The sequence below is a fragment of the Callorhinus ursinus genome, unplaced genomic scaffold (genome assembly GCF_003265705.2).
Source record: "Callorhinus ursinus isolate GAN/ISIS: 27379988/994484 unplaced genomic scaffold, GSC_fseal_2.0 scaffold27, whole genome shotgun sequence".
Classification (NCBI taxonomy): domain Eukaryota; kingdom Metazoa; phylum Chordata; class Mammalia; order Carnivora; family Otariidae; genus Callorhinus; species Callorhinus ursinus.
The window spans coordinates 14,588,576-14,608,602 of NW_027397089.1; the positions used below are offsets into that span (position 1 = coordinate 14,588,576).

The following is a 20,027-nucleotide window of genomic DNA, read 5'->3' on the forward strand; positions in this document are numbered from 1 at the left end:
AGAATCTTTATATAAATAATGTAATGGGACTGAATTTTACAATACTTCAGGAAAGTATGTTATAGAAAATGAAATCTGAAGGAGAAAACAAAAAAATGTACAAACAACAGAAAGAAAGAAAAATCTACTTGTTGTCTTTGCTGAAAAAAAATTTGCTTTGAATTAAGGATGGCTATTTCTTGGAGAAATACTATCCTTTTTAGGTGAGTGATAAGATTAGGTCTCCTGCTGTCTTCCTGAAATGAGAGGGAAAAAAAATTCCCAAACTAATTATCTAAACCAAAAATACTAGATGCCAAAAAAATATGTAATATACATTGATAAGTTAAATAACAAATATCATCCTTTGTAAATTAATATTTTCCCCGCTGGGTCACATACAATAAGGCAATCTGTAAGGAAGATGTATTGGTGTGCCCGACCTTAGAAAATTTACTTTTATTACAGAGAAAAATTTCAAGATGTTATAACTGAATATTGCTTTGTTAATCTTCAGAGATTATATGTGCTCTGTATTTCAGGAAGTCTATAACCATAAGACACAAACTTTCTGACAGACTTTAGATATTTAAATTCCTTTTCTATATCCTAACTTTCATTAATATTACTTTTATTGGTAACATAGTATTTGAAAGTTTATCCATGAAGTAAAACTAAAATCACAAAAAAGAAAAGGTACAGATACAATTTAAAAGATATTACATATTGACTATTGTTAGAGTAGAATGACTGATGGAATATAATGTGTTTCTATTATTCCTTTAGATAATTGGTTGTTATAACAAGTATATAGGACTACTAAATTATCAGCTTTTCCTTTTTTCAAGAAAATTTAAATTCAATCAATTAACATATAATGTATTATTTGTTTCAGGGGTACAGGTCTGTGATTCATCAGTCTTATATAATAACCAGTGCTTATTACAACACATACCCTCCCCAATGTCCATCCCCCAGTTACCCCATCATCAGTCCGCCCTCTTCCCCTCCAGCAACTCTCAGTTTATTTCCTTTTTTTTTTAAAGATTTTATTTATTTATTTGAGAGAGAGAGAGAATGAGAGATAGAAAGCACGAGAGGGAAGAGGGTCAGAGGGAGAAGCAGACTCCCTGCTGAGCAGGAAGCCCGATGCGGGACTCGATCCCGGGACTCCAGGATCATGACCTGAGTGCGGGACTCGATCCCGGGACTCCAGGATCATGACCTGAGCCGAAGGCAGTCGCTTAACCAACTGAGCCACCCAGGCGCCCTCTCAGTTTATTTCCTAAGATTAAGAGTCTTTTATGGTTTGTCTCCTTCTCTGGTTTCGTCTTGTTTCATTTTTTCCTCTTTTCCCCTATGATCCTCTGTCTTGTTTCTTAAATTCCACATACCAATGTGAGATCATATGATAACTGTCTTTCTCTGATTGACTTATTTCACTTAGCATAATACTCTCTAGTTCCATCCATGTCGTTGCAAATGGCAAAATTTCATTTTTTGATGGCTGCATAATATTCCATTATACACCCCCCCATCTTTATCTATTCATCTGTTGATGGACATCTGGGCCCTTTCCATAGTTCGGCTATTGTGGATATTGCTGCTATAAACATTGGGGTGCAGGTGCCCTTCTGATCACTACGTTTGTATCTTTGGGGTAAATACCCAGTAGCGCAATTGCTGGGTCATCAGGTAGCTCTATTTTCAACTTTTTGAGGAACCTCCATACTGTTTTCCAGAGTGGCTGCACCAGCTTGCATTCCCAGAAATTATCCGTTTTTTGTGATGGTTTTGTTTTTATACAAGATTTCATGGGTTTAGAGGCGCCTGGGTGGCTCAGTCATCAAGCGTCTGCCTTCGGCTCAGGTCATGATCCCAGGGTCCTAGGATCGAGCCCTGCGTTAGGCTCCCTGCTCCGCGGGAAGCCTGCTTCTCCCTCTGCCACTCCCCCTGCTTGTGTTCCCGCTCTAGCTGTGTCTCTCTGTAAAATAAAAAATTAAAAAACAAAAAACAAAAAAACCCCCAAGTTTGGTGGGTTTAAATATTTATTTGGAGTGATATTTTCACTACAGAAAAGGTATGTGAGTGACTTTCTAACTTGTTGATTTACAAAAGTACAGTGGTAGAAACCTAAGGTCTCATCATGTGGGATACCAGTTTATGTAATAAGCAATAAATTGATTAACAGAACAACTAAGAAAGTATAGCCTCTGGAGATAAGTGGAAAATACTAAAGTACCCAGATGTGATTAACACTATGAATGCGTTGAGGTATGTAAATTCTGATGTTTAACAGAATAAAACACTGTGGGGGCAAAGGGGTAAAGTAATCTGGGATAGGGACTGGGATACCTTAATGATAAAAAATGGAGGATAGCACCTTTTTTTCCTTAAAGTCCCTCCTTGAAAGCATTAAAAAGCCAATGTTGGTTGCGTGGTAGAAAGAAGAGAAATACACGAATTCTTAAAAACAAAACAAAACAACAACAACCCAATATTGCAAAAAGAAAGCAAATAAACCCTTATATATTGCATTTTCCCCCTATGCTCTGTCACCTTGCCTAGGAGGAATACAGTAGATGCTCTAATCCCAATATTCTGGAAGCTCTAAATTTTAACAACATGGCTCTGCAATGGTTATCTGGCTAACAGATGTCTCTGACATCTTGACCATTAAACAGATATGGGTACACATTAGAAGCATTAGACAAAGACATAAAGGAATGGAGATATTTAATAATGAATGGTTAAAAAAAGAGCACATTCTTTTCCCCGAAGTGGATGCTATTTTCAATTAAATTGATGTTTTTATTGTCCAAGTACTTTTCAGATCACAATGTCTTAAAATAAAACTAAATAAAAATCTTAGTGTTTCTATTTTAAAAGACCAGTGACGAAAATCAATATGAAATATGAATATATTTATGTTCTTTTATTTCTTCAAAGTATCCCATGTATTTTCTTTTATATGATGTTGATATTATATTGACATAAAATTCATATAAAATCTACAAGGACACTCTAACATGAAAGTCTTTTACAGGCATATTTTAGAGATACTGCAGATTTGGTTCCAGATGACTATAATAAGGTGAATATCGCAATAAAACGAGAAATGAATTTTTTGGTTTCTTGGCGCATATAAAAGTTATGTTTACACTATTAAGCACACAATAATATGTCTAAAAAAACAATGTACATACCTTAATTTAAAATGCTTTATTGCTAAAAAATGCCGTCATCTGAGCTTTTAGTGAGTCACAATCACTGATCACAAATCACCACAACAAATGTAAAAATAATGAAAAAGTTTGAAATATTATGAGAATTCCCAACATGTGATAGACATGAAGTGGGCAACTGCTGTTGGAAAAATATTGCCAAAAGATTAACTCAATGCAGGGTTGCCGCAAACCTTCAATTTGTAAAAAAAAAACAACACATTATCTGTGAAGCGCAATACAGAAAAGTGCAATAAAACGAGCTATGACCATAATATTTTTTAATGAAAGATATAACTTTTCCCACTACATATATATAACTGTAACATAAAATAAGTCCTCTCAAATGTTTGTTTGTTCTGTCTTATAAAATACTCCTAAAATCTGGCTCCTGAGAACTAATTTATTTATTATTATTTTTTAAAGATTTTGTTTATATATTTGAGAGAGAGAGAAAGCACAAGCAGGGGGAGGGGCAGAGAGAGAGGGAGAAGCAGGCTCTCTGTTGAGCAAGGAGCCTGATGTGGGACTCAATCCCAGGACACCAGGATCATGACCTGAGCCAGAGGCAGACGCTTAACTGACTGAGCCACCCAGATGCCCTCCTGAGAACTAATTTAAACAACATATTTATCAAACAGGAAAATCATAGTAATGTTTTCTAATTATTTCATCAAAAACAAATTAAAACAAAAGTTGACAAGCCAAAATATCAATTCCAGCTTTAACTGTTTAAATGTGGTAATTTTCCACCACCTGATAGGACTGTCAATGCTTACTGCTCCTGCAAAAATATATTTTTATGTACATTTGTATATATTTAAAAATGTATTTGTAATACATTTTTAAATTTTAAAATCATTCCTTCTTATGTTGGCATTTATACTAATACTGCATTTTAAAGTAAGTAATGGTAAGGGTAAACATAATTTCTTTCTTTCTTTTTTTTTTTAAAGTAGGCCCTATGCCCAGCAGGGAGCCCAACCTCACTGAGGCTTGAACTCACGACCCTGAGGTCAAGACCTGAACTGAGATCAAGAGTTGGCTGCTTAACCAAATGAGCCACCCAGGTGCCCCCATAATTTCTAAATCATACACAGAAACTAAAAATACAAGTTAAATGAATGCTGAGAGCCAATTAGTGAAAGCGCTGTAAATGAAATCCAAATGAGTCTTGATAAAAAATCTCCACAAAGCCACCTCTGCTAATGTACAGAATTCTTTGAACACATGATATACTAATTCTTTATTTTATACATATATACATCGCTATGTATATATTTGGTGTTATGCACATATATGGACTGGGCACTGTGGGAGGTGGCTGGCCCACTGTTTAAGTCTCAAGTCAGAGTCGTTGCCTTTGGCACAAAGGAGGACTGACTGTTCAGGACCAGGAGAGAGGGTAGGGGACGACAATGATTCTCAGCCTTCCTTCAATTCTACCAAAGTTTGTTCCTTGCACTGTTTACAAGGCAGTGTTTTCATCCTACACAGGCTATCTTTTTTGTAGTCCACAAGTTTTTTTTCTTTTTTGGAAGGGGCTCAAAACTCAAGTCAGGAGTACTATCAATTCTGCTGTAACACTTGTGGAAAAGTGAGTTCTCCAATGCGATTCACATGTTAGGGAACAGCTTGAACATCACATAAATTCCGTGTTTGTTTAACATGATTTTGTCTGTGATCTCGTTTGTGCACATAGGAGAATACCAATTGTATGACTGCACAAGCTCAAACATCTGCCAGTTACTGTAGTTTATCACCTGTTTTATGAAACACACTCACTCACACATAGTGATACAACTTTATAGTTTCAGATATCCTTACTTCCAAAACTTCCCCAAAACTCACAAGCTGAAACCCTCCCAATGTTCACTTCCACATACAAACTGCAAGTCTTTTTCAAGGTGAAGGATATCTGTAGTATTTTTGTGTTTCTTAACCATTTAACAGTAAAACTGTGCAACCGCTTTTATTACATTTATTTTTATGTGTAACTAATGAAGTTTTTGAGTGGTCTTCTAATAAAATCATCTTCTACAAAAGCCCCCTGCTTTTCATTGACCGATACTGCATAGTGAGGTAGCTTTTAAGGAGCATATGTGTTGTGTTATAGCAAAACTTACTGTACCCCTAAGTTACAAACCAACATACTTCTATGCTGCCAAAAGTACATTTGAATCTTTAATAGAAAAGATGCCACTTAAAAAATCCTTGCCAGAGGTTTTATACTTTTCATGAATTAAAAGGAAAAACTGGAAAGGTATGATGTTACATAAATTTCTAGAAGTTTCTAAGTTTCTAGAAGAATCCTTATAAAGAAGAGATAAAATTCAGGTCTTGATGTAAAAAACTCTTATGGTCACAGAACAAACTAATTCCCATCTTGTCTTCAAACTCTGTGGCATAGCAGAAGTCCTAACTTAAAAAAAAATATGACACCAGGTATTCACCTACTCTTACTTCCAGATTTCTGTGAGGTTTCATTTTTTTTTTAAGATTTTATTTTTAAGTAATCTCTACACCCAATGGGAGCCTAACCCACAACCCTGATATCAAGAGTCGCATGCTCCACCGAATGAGCCAGCCAGGAGCCCCCGTCTGTGATGTTTTAATGTTCTAAGTTGAGACCAGGGGATCTCAACTGGGAGTGATTTTATCTCCCAGGGAACATTTGGAAATGTCTGGTAATATTTTTGAATGTCTCAACTGGGACTGCTATCTAGTGGGTAGAGGCCAGAATGCCACTAAATGTCTTAAAATGCCCAGGAAAGCTTTCCATAGGAAAATGTCAATAAGCCTCCACTAGCCCATCATAGCCCTCTAACAGTGAACTCTGCTGAATAAGCCACATTTATTATTTCTCTGGGTTCCTGTCTTTCTCTCGAGACAACAGACGGAGCAGGAAATAATGGCAGTTGAGAGCACAAGTTCTGTTATCAGACCCCCGAGGCCTGAATCTGAGTGCCCCCACTCACTGCTAGGTATCTAAATTACCTTTCCACACCTTAGTCTCCTCAACTTAGTAGCAGTAGCTGGGTCACATGTTGTTACAAGTTTGTCTTTCAGAACTGCTCTAGGTACTGGGGATAGCAGTGAACAAAACCTAAGAATCTTTGCCCTCACGAAATTTACTTTCTAGTGGAGATGTTTATGAGGATGAAAAGGGTGAGCAGCATAAACATGGCCTGAGACAGAATAAGTCCTTGATAATTTTGCTTATTTTAATTGGAACTACAGGACTTTCAGCATATCACTGTCATTAAATTACTGTTCGGTCCACTGTTTACGTTAAAACAGTTTAAATTAGTACCCACCCAGTAGGCCACGCTCATTCATGGTTTTTCGCTTATTAAGTTTCAGTGACCCACGGGTCAACTGCAGTGATGATCCTTCCGACCTCTCCCCCGGGAGGTCACTGGTAGCCTAATGCTCTGTCACAATACCTGTGTCACTCCCCTCACTTCATCTTATCACATAGGCATTTTATCATCTCACATCATCCCAAGAACAAAGCTGAGTACAGTACAAAATATTCTGAGAGAGTCCGTATTACCGCAGACTGTTATAACTGCTCTATTTTATTATTGGCTATTGTCGTTACTCTCTCTCTGTGCCTAATCTATAAATTAGGCTCTACCATAGGTATGTATATTAGGAAAAAACATAGTACACAGAGCATTTGGTGATATCTGTGCTTCTAGGCATCCACTAGGGTTCTTAGAATGTATCGCCTGCAGATAAGAAGGGGCTACTATACTCAGTATTTGTTGTAAATGAATAAAGTTGTAATTTCTCTTAGTTTTCATGCTTCTGGTAAATGCTTCTGCCCCTAATATGTCAAAAAGACTGGAGAAAAGTAATTCTAATATAAAAGTTCTGAAGAAAGATTAGCTGTGTTTTTATGCTAGCAAAGGCAGTATGTGTGAAGGTTCTTAGTGACAAACAACACTTAGAAAAGAAGAAGAAAAAAAACGGAACCAAAGCAAACCAAAAAAACGGATCCAGCTATTCCAGAGTTCAGGGCTGAAAGAAATAGGTCATATTCACTAGCTCAATCTGAGGATCATGCTCTATCGAAAGTCCAGATAAAAGGATTGAATCAATGCCATTTTTAGAAAGATATGAAGAAATCGACAAATAGCAACACAAATGGCTTGTTCCTTGGCATTATGCCCTCATCACTATTTATTACCAGACATGTAATCATTTACTAAACTAGAAGGTCAAATGCAAGACCTGCTTATTTAAAGCCTCTATGGAACTACTTCATTCAATAATAATTAGTTTTAAAAGATCTTAAGATGAATAAATTAGTGTGTGTGTGTATAAAATGGTTATGTTTCTATCAAATTATAAAAATAAGTTAAAAATGACATGTCTGCTGGAGATAGAATATATTCATTATCCTAGCTTATTCCTTTTCAAATCTTGTATTTGTGACTATACTAGAAAATCTGGATGAAGCTGGGCCATTTTAGGCAGTACTGAGCTTTCTAGCAGCCTACGTAAAAAGGGAAAGCTGAGGGGCACCCGGGTGGCTCAGTCAGTTAAGCGTCTGCCTTCAGCTCAGGTCATGATCCCAGGGTGCTGGGATCGAGCCCCGCGCATTGGGCTCTCTGCTCAGCAGGAAGCCTGCTTGTCCCTCTCTCTCACTATCCCCTGCTTGTGTTCCCTCTCTCTGTCAAATGAATAAATAAAATCTTAAAAAAGGGGGGGGCAGAACACTGATAAACTACATTGCTCCTATAGCCTCATTACGGAAACAAAGCAATTTACTGGGTTTGAGTCAACTCTTAGTGGCAGGTGCTTTTATATGAAGAATAACTTAAATTGTATGGCTCACACTGAAGATAGAGGATGCTGGTATTTGTGTCCCTTTCCAGGGTCACTGGAGCAGCATTTTTTGTTCAGTCCACATTGCCAGTCTTCCCTCAGCAGGAGACTTGTAAGGGAGGATGCCACTGACATTGCTAAGGAAATACCCCCTCCACACACGAAGTAGGTGCATAAAACGCACAAAATTGCACATTTCATATATAAACCTCAATAAAATTATGGGTTTAGAAAGAGGAAAAAAAAGATTTTAAAATCGGATTGTGTGTGTGTTGCTACTGAGTTGTAGGAGTTCTTTATATATTTTGGGTATTCACTCCTTATCAAATATATGATTTGCAAATATTTCCTCACTTGGTAGGTTGCCGTTTTGTTTTGTTGTGCAGAAACTTTTTAGTTTGATTTAGTCTCACTCTTTTTGCTTTTGGTGTCAAAATTTTTTTTTAATGTTTTGGCCAACTAATTGCATTGTTATAGATACTTCTTAGTATTGCAATTTTCTCCTGTGGAAATACTTTTGTGTGTGTGTGTGTGTGTGTGTGTGTGTGTGTTTTAACATCTTTGTTTCATGGGTAATTTCAATGACTGCTTTAATACAAAATCCATTGTTTTTAAATTTAAGAAATATCAAAATTGCTATTAATATGGTCAAAAAATAATAGAATTCTTCTGAGTAATACATTTGACAAAGCAAGCTTTAGTAGTGTTTTATATGTGTAACTCTGGCAATAACGTTGAAAATTCATCCACTGTGCACAAAAAAGACATAGTTTTAGAAAACTGTTCCACAGAGGAGATTTTGGTTGTCTCTTACAAAACTCCGATGCAAACCCCTTTGTATGATTTGTTCTGAATCATGTGTTTCCCTTACGGGGAAGAAAGGAGGATTTAATTTAGTGTAAGAAAAACAGGCTATCATAGTGGTTTGGCAGTTCCTCTGGCAGCTCTGGCAACGAAGGCGGTATCATGACTTGGGGACTTTTACAAGGGCCCAACCCGTAAAAGGTGCCACATATTCACAGTGTTGTTACACGGGAGCAAGGAGGGAGAGATGTGGGAACTAGGGAGGCTATTTATTTCTCAAATTAGGCTCAAACCTATAGAACAAACAACTCAGATGTGTACTTGTTAACTCTTGGCTTCAGTATCCTTCTACTTAAAAAAGAGTACTGCACATTCTCAATTTATCCTTGGTTTTGGTACACTTTCAGACAATAATCCTCTCCAGCTTGTGTTAGGATTGAAGAGCTTTTATCACTAGAAATCATACAGCTTTGTCACTTGGAGACTCAAAAAGTCTCAAATTAGGTTTTAAAAACATGTTTGCAACAGTGACTTAGTTATTCAATCAATTGGTTCTATGGTAGTTCACAGTAATTTCTAAAATATTGTTAAATGTTAAGTTTGTTAATGTTTTATACAGATAACTACTTTGTTTTTCTTTTAATAAAAAGGAGAAAATGTTATGTTGAAATCTGACTACTACAATGACTATGTGTGCAATTTATTTTTAAACTGAAAATATGCTGGCATGGAAAACGATGCCTACAGTTAAAGGCAATGTTTTAAGAACAAAAGAAAAACACTACAAGTGCCCTGCCTTTCTTGAGAGACTCAATTCTTGAACCTTAGTTATGTGAAGAAATAACCACTGAGTTAGCAATCTAAAAGGTTGTAATTTTTTTTTTTTTAAAACATGAAAAGTATATATTTCCTTTCCCCGCATTTCGTTCTAAATGCCATTTGCCTTTAACTTAGAACTAACTGCTTCCAGACATCCTGCTCAAACCTCAGTGATTCATTTACCCACCATCTCCTAAGGTCTTAACTCTTTATCTTCTGCTTTCCTTTCTCATCATTTAGAAAATGGATCATCTCCTATTTCGGTGGGGGCAGGGGGAGTGGTTAAAAAAGAAAGGATTTCCCAGGTGTGAGTACCTCGTTCATCCTCACTTCCAGCAGTAGGTATTAAAATCACCACCTTCACAACTGCTACCACTTAGGCAGGACAGTGTCACAACTGTACTTAAAATATGACCATTGATCCCCACATAGACCCTTGAAGGTATTACTATCTTCACTTATATCTTCATTTATAAATGAATAAACTGAGGCCCATAGCATCGACACAGTTGTCAGAAGTCACACAGCGACAAGGTGAGGAAGAGACGGCCCCCAGGCCAGAGCGGTGTCCTTTCCAGATCCCCACCTTTCAAGGGCTGCCCCTGCCGTGGCTCTTATCCCAGCCAAAGAGACCTTTCAGTCCTGCCCTACATCTCTGTTTCTGCCCAGTGGTACGAAACAAAACACTCTGTCTTCCTTAGAGGTCCTTCCCCTCTTCCACAGACCAGGGGAACGCAGCCTCCCTCATGGCTCCTCGTCTCGCCTCCTGCCTCCCTGCCTAGCATCACCTCAAGACCACATCTATCTGAAGCACAGTAATGACACCTTTCTCGATTTCAATTTAATTTTAGATTCCCCATTTCTTTTCTATCTTCCTAATTCTCTAAGGCCTCACATTTTCCACTCTTAGATGCTCAGACAAAATTATCACAATATAATCATAAATGTTGCCTCACATTTCCCAATTATAGGTACCCAAGACTTTAAGTAGAAATAGTAGCAATTGTAAAGCCTGGGTTTTATAAAAGGCATCCCAAAGGAACTGAAAATCTTGCCTTTTCTCAGTGGGAAAATATGAACATGATGTAATGCTGCAAGTACAAAGATGAAAGCATTATTATGGACTAGGAACACTAAAGAAAAATAAAAAATACAAGGCTTACATACAAATTCACCTGATATAGTTTTGGATTATTAATAATTTCTAAATCACCTTTTAAACAAAACCTCAAATAAAACCAACATATTCATTTATAATCTATAAACACTTTTTAATAGATTTTAAATAATTTTGGAAGGCAAGAATAATTCAATTAACTCCATGCTAGTTATAAACAAAATATACCTATCACATTAATAACTGCTACATATTCTGACTGTTATGGCACGGTTATGTTTAAGATCACTTGATAAATTACATTATAAGCAAAAATACCTAAAATAATTTAGATAATTCTTTTACTCGTAAGTCATTTCAGTGACTCTTAAGAAGCTTTTAAATGGGAAGGTTAAATGGCACTTAATGGTTAGAACAGAAATATTCTTAGAATATACACAGTAACCCACCAAAGTAATTTCCTGCCAAGCATTCAAGAAGGTGACATTTCTGGTTGCCACCCAGAAATCACGCTATGAGAATACACAACTGAAGACATCTCCATCACTGCCCTAAGTGACGACTTTTATGTCCCCAGAACTCTTTTCACAGCATTCAAATTCACCGCATTTTAACTAGGCTCTCTCCTATTTGGAACATCCTCCTCACTGAACCTTAAGTATTTTTTGTAAAATGGGAACCAAAACCCAAACAACAATAACAAACCCTACCCCATAGGACCTTTGAAAGAATAAAGTACTTGGTAGTGCAAAGCTACATTACCTGGACCTAATGAAGTACTCACTAAATATTAGCTAAACTTGAATGTGCTAGGAGAAATTTCTTGAAAACTAAAATTATATCACCTCCTTGCTTTACAAAGTTGTTGGGTCTCTGCTCTGTCTTAAATGTGAAGTACAGTGGTTTGCATATGAGTATAATGAATGAAGAACCTGATAATTTGATCTGAGGTTAAAGTTTACTGTTGAATAATCTATGCAAAAAAGCACTTGTAAAACTACATAAGGGGGAAAAAAGTGTTAATGGGATATTATAGTGGTTTAAGAGAAGACTTGCTTAAAAAATTACAGTCACTTGTATAAAAAAGTTTTATTTGCAAAAGTCTAATGGAGTTTTAAAATAAAACTAAGTGGAACTCCAACTCAGAAGCATGTTAGTAGTCAGAATATTCTTCTTAGCATTTAAAAGCAATAATGTGGCATTTAAAAAATATATATATATTAAAAACCTGGAACTGCATTAATCCAGGTAACTCTAGTATCCCCTAATGAATGCCAATTACTAATGTTTTATGGTAACATGCATTAAACATAAGTTGACTGTATCATCGGTAAGGAAGCAAACAACAAATTAGAAAAAGCTGAATTTAAGCACTATCTCTTCTGCGTGTGGTCATATACCACTTTAAAAAGTTAACCTAATTCTAACCCACACATAAAGAACCACATAGTTTCAAGATCCAGTTGTTTTATTGTAAATGAAACATTCTTCCCTATAGTCATATTGACAGAATAGCTCAATTCAAACAGAAAAAAATAATCAGTAATCACTGAACTTTACTCTTCTTCATTGCACAGTGTTTAATCAGTTTGGTACTGCAAGAGCTTTATCTGAACAATCACTGCAAGAACAAAAAGGCAGTTACTAAGTCAAATACCTCTGTGAAACAAAGACTTTGTAAACAAACCAGAAGAGTAATAGAACCATAATGAAAATACAAAGGGGAGGCCAACTCAGGATTGGTCTTGCTTAGCAAGGGGAAGAACAGGGAAGATGTCCCAGAAGTGCTGCCATTTGAACTAAGCCTGAGAAGCAGCAGTCGGATGTGGCTGGGATTTAGCACCAACCGAAGGGGGGAGCGGTACAGAAACGGGGCAGAAAATCTAGGCTTTGAGTAACAACATACTTACATATAAAACATTTACATATAAGTTTTGTATTTTTTTTTAAAGATTTTATGTATTTATTTGACAGAGAGAGACACAGCGAAAGAGGGAACACAAGCAGGGGGAGTGGGAGGGGGAGAAGCAGGCTTCCCGCGGAGCAGGGAGCCCGATGTGGGGCTCGATCCCAGGACCCTGGGATCATGACCTGAGCCGAAGGCAGACGCCTAACGACTGAGCCACCCAGGCACCCAGTTTACTATATAAGTTTGAAGCAATGTATCTGCTTCACTCTTAGGAGCAAATATATATTTTTTAACTCTTAAAAGGTTCAATGCACTTCTGTGACGCACACAGCAGTTAATTAAGGCACCGTTTAGTGAACAAATCATTATCCCTGAGGAGTGAGAAATTTCTCACTTACAGATGAGAAGGGACTGGGGCAGAAATCTGACCCAGAATGGCAGGGTAAGGCCCACTTCCTACAGCAGAGACAGTAAGTAGAGCGACCAATGAAATCCAGTGGCCACTGCAGGCCATGGTGACGGCAGTACTGAATTCCAGAGACACATCTCTTTCTAACAGAGTACCAGGCTATGTACTACCCTATTAGTTGGTTTGATAATTAGTAGGTTTTCATCATCACAGTGAAAATGAAATCTCTCCAATACAAGGATCAAGGGAGTCTCCTCATTCATTTAACTTGCTTAATCAATTCATTTACTCATGGTCAAATATTTACTAAGCATCTATGATGCACAGGTTTTGTACTGTACACCGCTGGAAAACAAATGTGTGGTTCAAGACTATGAGCTAAAAGAATACGATTTCATCTGAGTTTTACTATAAGCTAAATTTCAAAAAAGAATAGCACAATTATACTTTTCCATCAGGCTTCAGTATTCATGGAAAGAGTTCCTTAAAGAGTTTATCTTATTCACTAGAAAACAGACAAGTACTTTATTCTCTACTGTTTTAGACTTCAGTAAAACTTTTATGTCAATTTCAGTTATTTTCGCCCTGCAGTTCTGCTCCTCCCTCTCCCCACTCCCTGCTTTTGGCTAGATTTAATTTCCTGTTCATACAAAGAAATTTAAGTAACTTCCCTTCACTTGAACTTTAGCAGCATTTAGGCCAATGACCTCTGATGTCATAATGCCTCAAAAACATCTTTGTTTAAAATGTATACTGAATATATTCCGATTCATCATTACTATAGTAACTTCCTGATAAAGTTTAAAATATAGACTATTTTAAAACCATGTTAAAATATTTTAAGTGGGCTCAAGATAAATTTTTAAAGGGAATAAAAATATTCATGAGTTCTCCATATACTTAAATTTTCTGGCTTTGGGCAGAATTTTCAGCTTCCAGCTTAAAATTTTGCAACTCAATTGAAAAACTGTGAATCTTGAATTAAGGCCATCAAGTCAAATAAAATGAACTTGAGACCCTCCTTCTGTATTTCCATGCTTCCAAAACGCAGAAGTATAATGTATACTTGGAGTCACATATGAGGAAGTGATTGCAAATTCCTCAAATTTGATATTTTTTAAATTCACATATAAAATGATGACTTAGATAATTTCCTTTCAATACTCAATTATGTAATTCACACAAAAAATATGTACAGGCATCTTATTCTTTCAGAAAACTGATGTGAAAGTATTTAAAATATTAAGAATTTCCATATTGCCCTTTCTTCAACTAAATTTAAAAAGTAGAAAGTGCCTGTTAAGAGAAAACTTTGTTTGAAAATACTAAAAAACCTTGAAATCACAAGACTGCTACTGAACCCGCATAAAAAGAATTATACCAGAAATGGCAAAATGTAAGATTTTAAAGGCTTCAGTTTGTACCATACAAATAGTATGAAATTAAAATATCATCCATCTCCTCAAAATGGAGAAGTTATAAGCAAAATAGCTACATACATACAAAAAAAAGTCTTTCCCAGTCTAATCTACTTAAATTAATGCCTTCAAAACAACTAAATCAATAGTGAAACTCAAAGAAAGATGAATATTGTTAATAAGAAATAAATCTTTAAAGGTATGTTGCCCAGCTTTTATAACCAGTGGCAGTAGTAACTTTATTTCTTTAAATGCCAAAATGTTGTTTGTAATAATCTACCATTATATTGCTTTCAAATTTTAGGTTAATGAGCATTCCTATTTTTGAATCACATTACTGAAACAGCCCAAAGAATTAACTTAAAATAAATAAACAGCAGCTTCAACCAATTGTTAGTTTAAACTAGTATTAATATATATTTTAATAAAAACATTATGTAATGAATACTGTTAACATCTCCACAGGAATTTCTGAGAATTATTCATTTAGTTCTCTTTAAGGAAAAAAAAAAATACAATATACAAGCTTCTCTTCTAAGTTAAAAAATAAACAAGATAAATGTAAAAATTTAATTAAAATCTTTAGGCTTGAAAGCAATGTACAACTACTATGCATTTATGTAGCTTAAAGTTAAGGAGAGACTAAGAGGAAGACTACATTTTAAAATGCCCAAGTCATTTGAAAACCTAATGATGTACAGTATTTATATTTTTACAAAAACACAATACTTCAGTTGTAGAAACATTTATAATATGTCAATTTTTTTGCATTAGGCACTGTGCATGGCACTAAGGCCACAAAGATTATTTACCACAGGACCATTAACTGAGAAAAAAGTCCTAATGCTCATTTAGCCATGATTTATTTGTTACTAATACATAAATATATAAAAGTAACAAGAATTACTTACCAGCCTTCATCAAAATCACATTTGTGAACAGACATTTAACTACAGGCAAAAAGGATACTGGAATGAGAATCAGACTCAATTCCTCTGTCTTTGAGCTGCTCCCAAATGAGCACTGTGGGGACTAAGCACTAAGGAAATGCACTGGGGCTGTCAGGCCAGCCTGCCACCCTGCAAGTCTGACACCAGACTGACGTCACGCACCAACATGTCACTGCAGCTGCAAATTCAGGCAGCTTCTCTAGGAAGACTCTTGTGACTATGCATGCCTTCCAGCTGTAAGAGTGAAATATGATTTCAATTCCCTTTAAGACTGGCATACAGCATAGGGTAAAATACAAGCATATACGGTTGCAAACAGTTCTTGAAGAAAACATTCCATGAGTTATTTTAAATAACCTTAGCTCAAAATAAATAGACATTTCCTGTTAAAACTGTAAGCATACAAATTTAAACGACTCCTCTAAAAACATTTTTTGTTATTGCTTCCAAAGTTTATACACACTTATTTCAAAAAATTCAACCAATAAAAGGCATAAAGTTAAAACAGCTGCTTAGATTTACTGATCACTTACTATGTCAATCACTTTACAAACTCATCTGAGCCTCATAACGCAGTAATATAAGTTCTTCATTTTACTGAAGAAACAGACACAAACTAGTTATGGAATAATGCTACTAAGTGGACTGAACAGGATTCAAACTCAGATTGAGTGTTGCTTACTGCCTACATATTTGATCACTAAATTATACTATCTAGCAGTAAACATACCAGTTGTTTACCCTCTGGTAGACCAGAGTTTGTATATATAAACATATTTCAATATAAGGAAATCAAACTATATATGTTGTTTGCAACCTGCTCTATGCCACAGTTTCCCATGTCAAATATATTCTTAACTGTTCCTTTTTTGATGGCTACCCATCACAATTACCTAAACCTGATTCCTCCTGGACACTTATTAATTTTTTATTATTGTAAACAATACTTAATGTATACCACTGTCCAGACGTCTTTGTGCTTTCCTGTGTTTAGCTGCATAGGATTAATTCTTAAAAGTGGGATGGGTAGGTCAAATCATGTGCACATTTTCAACATTTACATGCTTTGTCCTCCAAAAAGAGGTAAAAACTTGTGTATCTCAATGCATTAGATTTCTCCTTTCCCCACAAGCTGGGTATTGACAATTACTTTTCTTCTTTACAAATCAAATAGAAAATACATGCCATCACACAGTTCTAATTGAGCATGTGTGTTTGTGTTTTGAGTGCAAGTGATGTTAGCCCTTTCTTCACACGCCCATTCACACAGAAGGCTGTCCCAGCTTCATGGTCACAAGCACCTGGCTCTGGAATCAGAGACAGGAGTTAAACTCTTTTTATCAATAGTTCTCTGGGGACAGGTAAGTTACTTTGCTTCTGCATACCTCCACTTCCTTATATAGAAAATAAAGTAACAATTTAATCTTCATGGGATTTTTGTGAGAATTATATGAGAAAAACTACATAAGCAACTGGAACAGTGCCTACCACATAATAAATGTTGAATTAAATGTTATTTCATATTTAAAGGCCAACCAGTTCTTCTGCATTTCATGCCCTTTGCCCAAAATGGTGCTTTTTAAATGAGTACATGAACCATTTTACAAAACATTGTAAATATCTTGTAGGAATGCTAATGTCATAAAAATGTTCAGTTACCTCAGAATGAGTTGAGTTGTCTTACAACTAAATCTAGCATGTAACATAACTGGCGCTACAACACTCTTTTCATATGAAACTGCTACAGCAAAAATTGAAAATAGCATCTCACGTTGAGAAAACAAAATTGTTTCATCATGTAGTTTGAAATACAGACAAGCAAGCCAACACAGTTTGCTATAACCAGAAGGGTTTGCATATGTTTTAGAAAAGTAGTGATTCACAATCTTCCCCATTTTTTCAAAGTGAAGATTTTGCTAGTCCCAATTATGTTCAGCTTAAACTTCTTATACGAAGAAAGAAAACAAAACCCATTCTTGAAAACATCAAAGTAAACAATTTTTCCCACAGTTCTAAAAGTTCCATAGCCCCCTTTATTTTAATTTTTATTAAAGATGTTATTTATTTGACAGTGAAGAGAGAGAGCGCACAAGCAGGGGGTGCGGCAGGCAGAGGGCGAGGGAGAAGCAGACGCCCTGGCTGAGCAGGGAGCCCGACACGGGGCCTGACCCCAGGACTCTGAGATCATGACCTAAGCTGAAGGCAGATGCTTAACCGACTGAGCCACCTGGGCGCCCCTACCATAGCCCCCTTTAAATGACACAAATCATTAACAACCTATAAACAGAATATATGGAGATTAAAATGTATTAAGCTTATCACAGCCCCACTCCCAAACCCAAACCAACCTTCTATTATATATAATGTCTTCAACTGTTCTCATTATCAGGCTGGTTATAACAGAACACCTCTAAAAATACTAAGAAGGAAGTTTTATATTATTCTAGCAGATCTGGTTTAGGTGTATTTATTGTTGTAGATGCTATAAAATTATCCTATGCAAAGGCAGACATTTCTGTAATATGTTTGTAGAATCACAGTGACGTGGTTCTGCATACGGTTGCCAGGAGAAAAACAATAATGAAGCAGTAGAGGTCTGTCAAAATTCTAGAAGATTAACAGGAATACTGAGAACTAACAAGTCGACCAAGCGTTTGGTTTATGAAGTTACCAGCACCTTGCACTATTTCTCCAGAACCTGGCAGGCTCGGGGCCCCTCATCACCCACCCACAGCTTACAAGGACTTACTTCCACAGGGAAAAAGAGGGAGTGAGAGAAGGTCCCTCCTCTCAAGGCCTTAACACTTGGAACTGACAGTTTCATAGGGAAAGGAGAGCTGTAAACAGATCATTAGAACATAACCTGGTTTGCACAGCACTGAAAAGGAAGTGGCTAAATGCCTGGGGGGAGTCTGGAAAAGGCGTAACAAAGTAAATGACAGCAGGCCTAACTGCTTTGAGAGGAGATTTCAGTTAGAGGTAGCAGTATTGTAAAAGTACATATTTAAGATGAAATCAAAATTTTACACCTACAAAAGGTACCCAATTAACAGAGAAACTGTTCATTTAAGGGAAAAAAAAATGCCAAAAAGACAATTTTCCCAAATGCCTTATAAGATTCTGCCCTGCTTTTCCTAAATGTCAGTGATAGCTAGTTTAGTTTTCTCAATTCTGCCCAAACCACGTTTTAGAAAAGGAAGCTGAGTTAGACTGTGGATGTATGCCTCACTACTATATCAGAGCTAGTAAACTTCTTTAAATCAGTAGGAAATCTTAAATCTAAATTAATCCTGATTTTCTTTCCATGCATCTCTATGCTATAGGGCATGCTACATTAAAAAGCCACAGAGGAAAAGTCCAATGAGGGCCTCCGAAGTATTCACCAGCAAATAATGTGTTTCAGTGTATTCTTTAGGGATGTTTATGATAATGACTAAGGATTCAGTTGTGAGGACTATCATTTTTCATGTCTTTTAACTTCACTTCTCAGTGGAATTTAAAACTCTTGACTACACTTCTTAGAAATGCCACTTGATCTTAACCTACGTAACCTGGTTCCCAGGCTTCCCTCTGCAAAACAAGGTGAAGTCCAAATGACTTGATCCAGCACACAACTGTCTCCATAATTTGGTGCCAATTTACTCATCACTAACACCCAAAGGAGCAGTCCTCTTAATGGGTGAGAAACAGATCTACCAATCCCTTTTCCATACACTAATAGTGCTAGAGAACAGAAAGCACTCAAATGTTCCATCAGTTGATTACTGATTTCATCTTCTAGGTCAATAATGCAAATCTCTCAGATGAGAAAAAAACTAGTATAATGAGAAGACCACAAATGCATGTTTCTGACGTGTTTTTTCCAACACCACTAAGCATTGAACTCAATTCGACACCATGTACCTGGAGATGTGTCAGAACCCACAGGTTAAGTAAGGGCTCTGTCCCACAAGACTGCCTCCACCTTAGATAACAATCTTAAATCCAGGTTGTTACCCGTGCTTCTGACCCACTGGGTATAAACTGGAGGTTCCCACAACCCCCTTCTCAGCTTTGATTAATTTGCTGGAGCGGTTCACAGAACTTACAGAAACATTTACTTGTGTTTAAAAATTTCTTATAGAAGATGTTATAAAGGATACAGTTGAACAGACAGATGAAGAGGTACACACAGCAGGGTTTGGAAGGGTCCTGAGCACAGGAGCTTCTGTCCCTATGGAACTGGGGTACACCACCCTCCCCAGCAAGTAGATGTGTTGCCTAACCTGGAAGCTCATCAAATCTTGTTAAGAGTTTCTATGGAGCTTAATCTGCAGTATGGAATCCCCCAATTTCCCTCTCCCTGAGGTCAGTGGGTAGGGCTGAAAGTCCTCACCATTTGATCTTTCTGGTGACGAGCCCCATCGTAAGGCTATCTAGGGTCCCCACTCTTTTTTTTTTTTAATAGTCTTCCAAAATATATTTTATTCTTTTTTTGTTCTTAATTTTTTATTGTTATGTTAATCCCCATACATTCCATCATTAGTTTTTGATGTAGTGTTCCATGATTCATTGTTTGTGCA

At 36.5% G+C, this 20,027-nt stretch overlaps 1 protein-coding gene across 21 annotated transcripts in view; it reads right to left on the reverse strand.

Moving 5' to 3' along the window:
* The window catches only part of PLEKHA5 (pleckstrin homology domain containing A5), a 238,691-nt gene that overhangs the window by 100,419 nt on the left and 118,245 nt on the right, over positions 1 to 20,027 (reverse strand). Inside the window, exon 5 of one of the 21 annotated variants that reach the window (XM_073877918.1) lies at positions 1,940 to 1,963. The exons of the other annotated variants lie outside the window; for them this stretch is intronic. The gene's annotated coding sequence lies outside the window, so the exon portion shown is untranslated. Of the gene's footprint in view, positions 1 to 1,939; positions 1,964 to 20,027 lie in introns of those variants that run through there. 21 annotated transcript variants of the gene reach the window in all.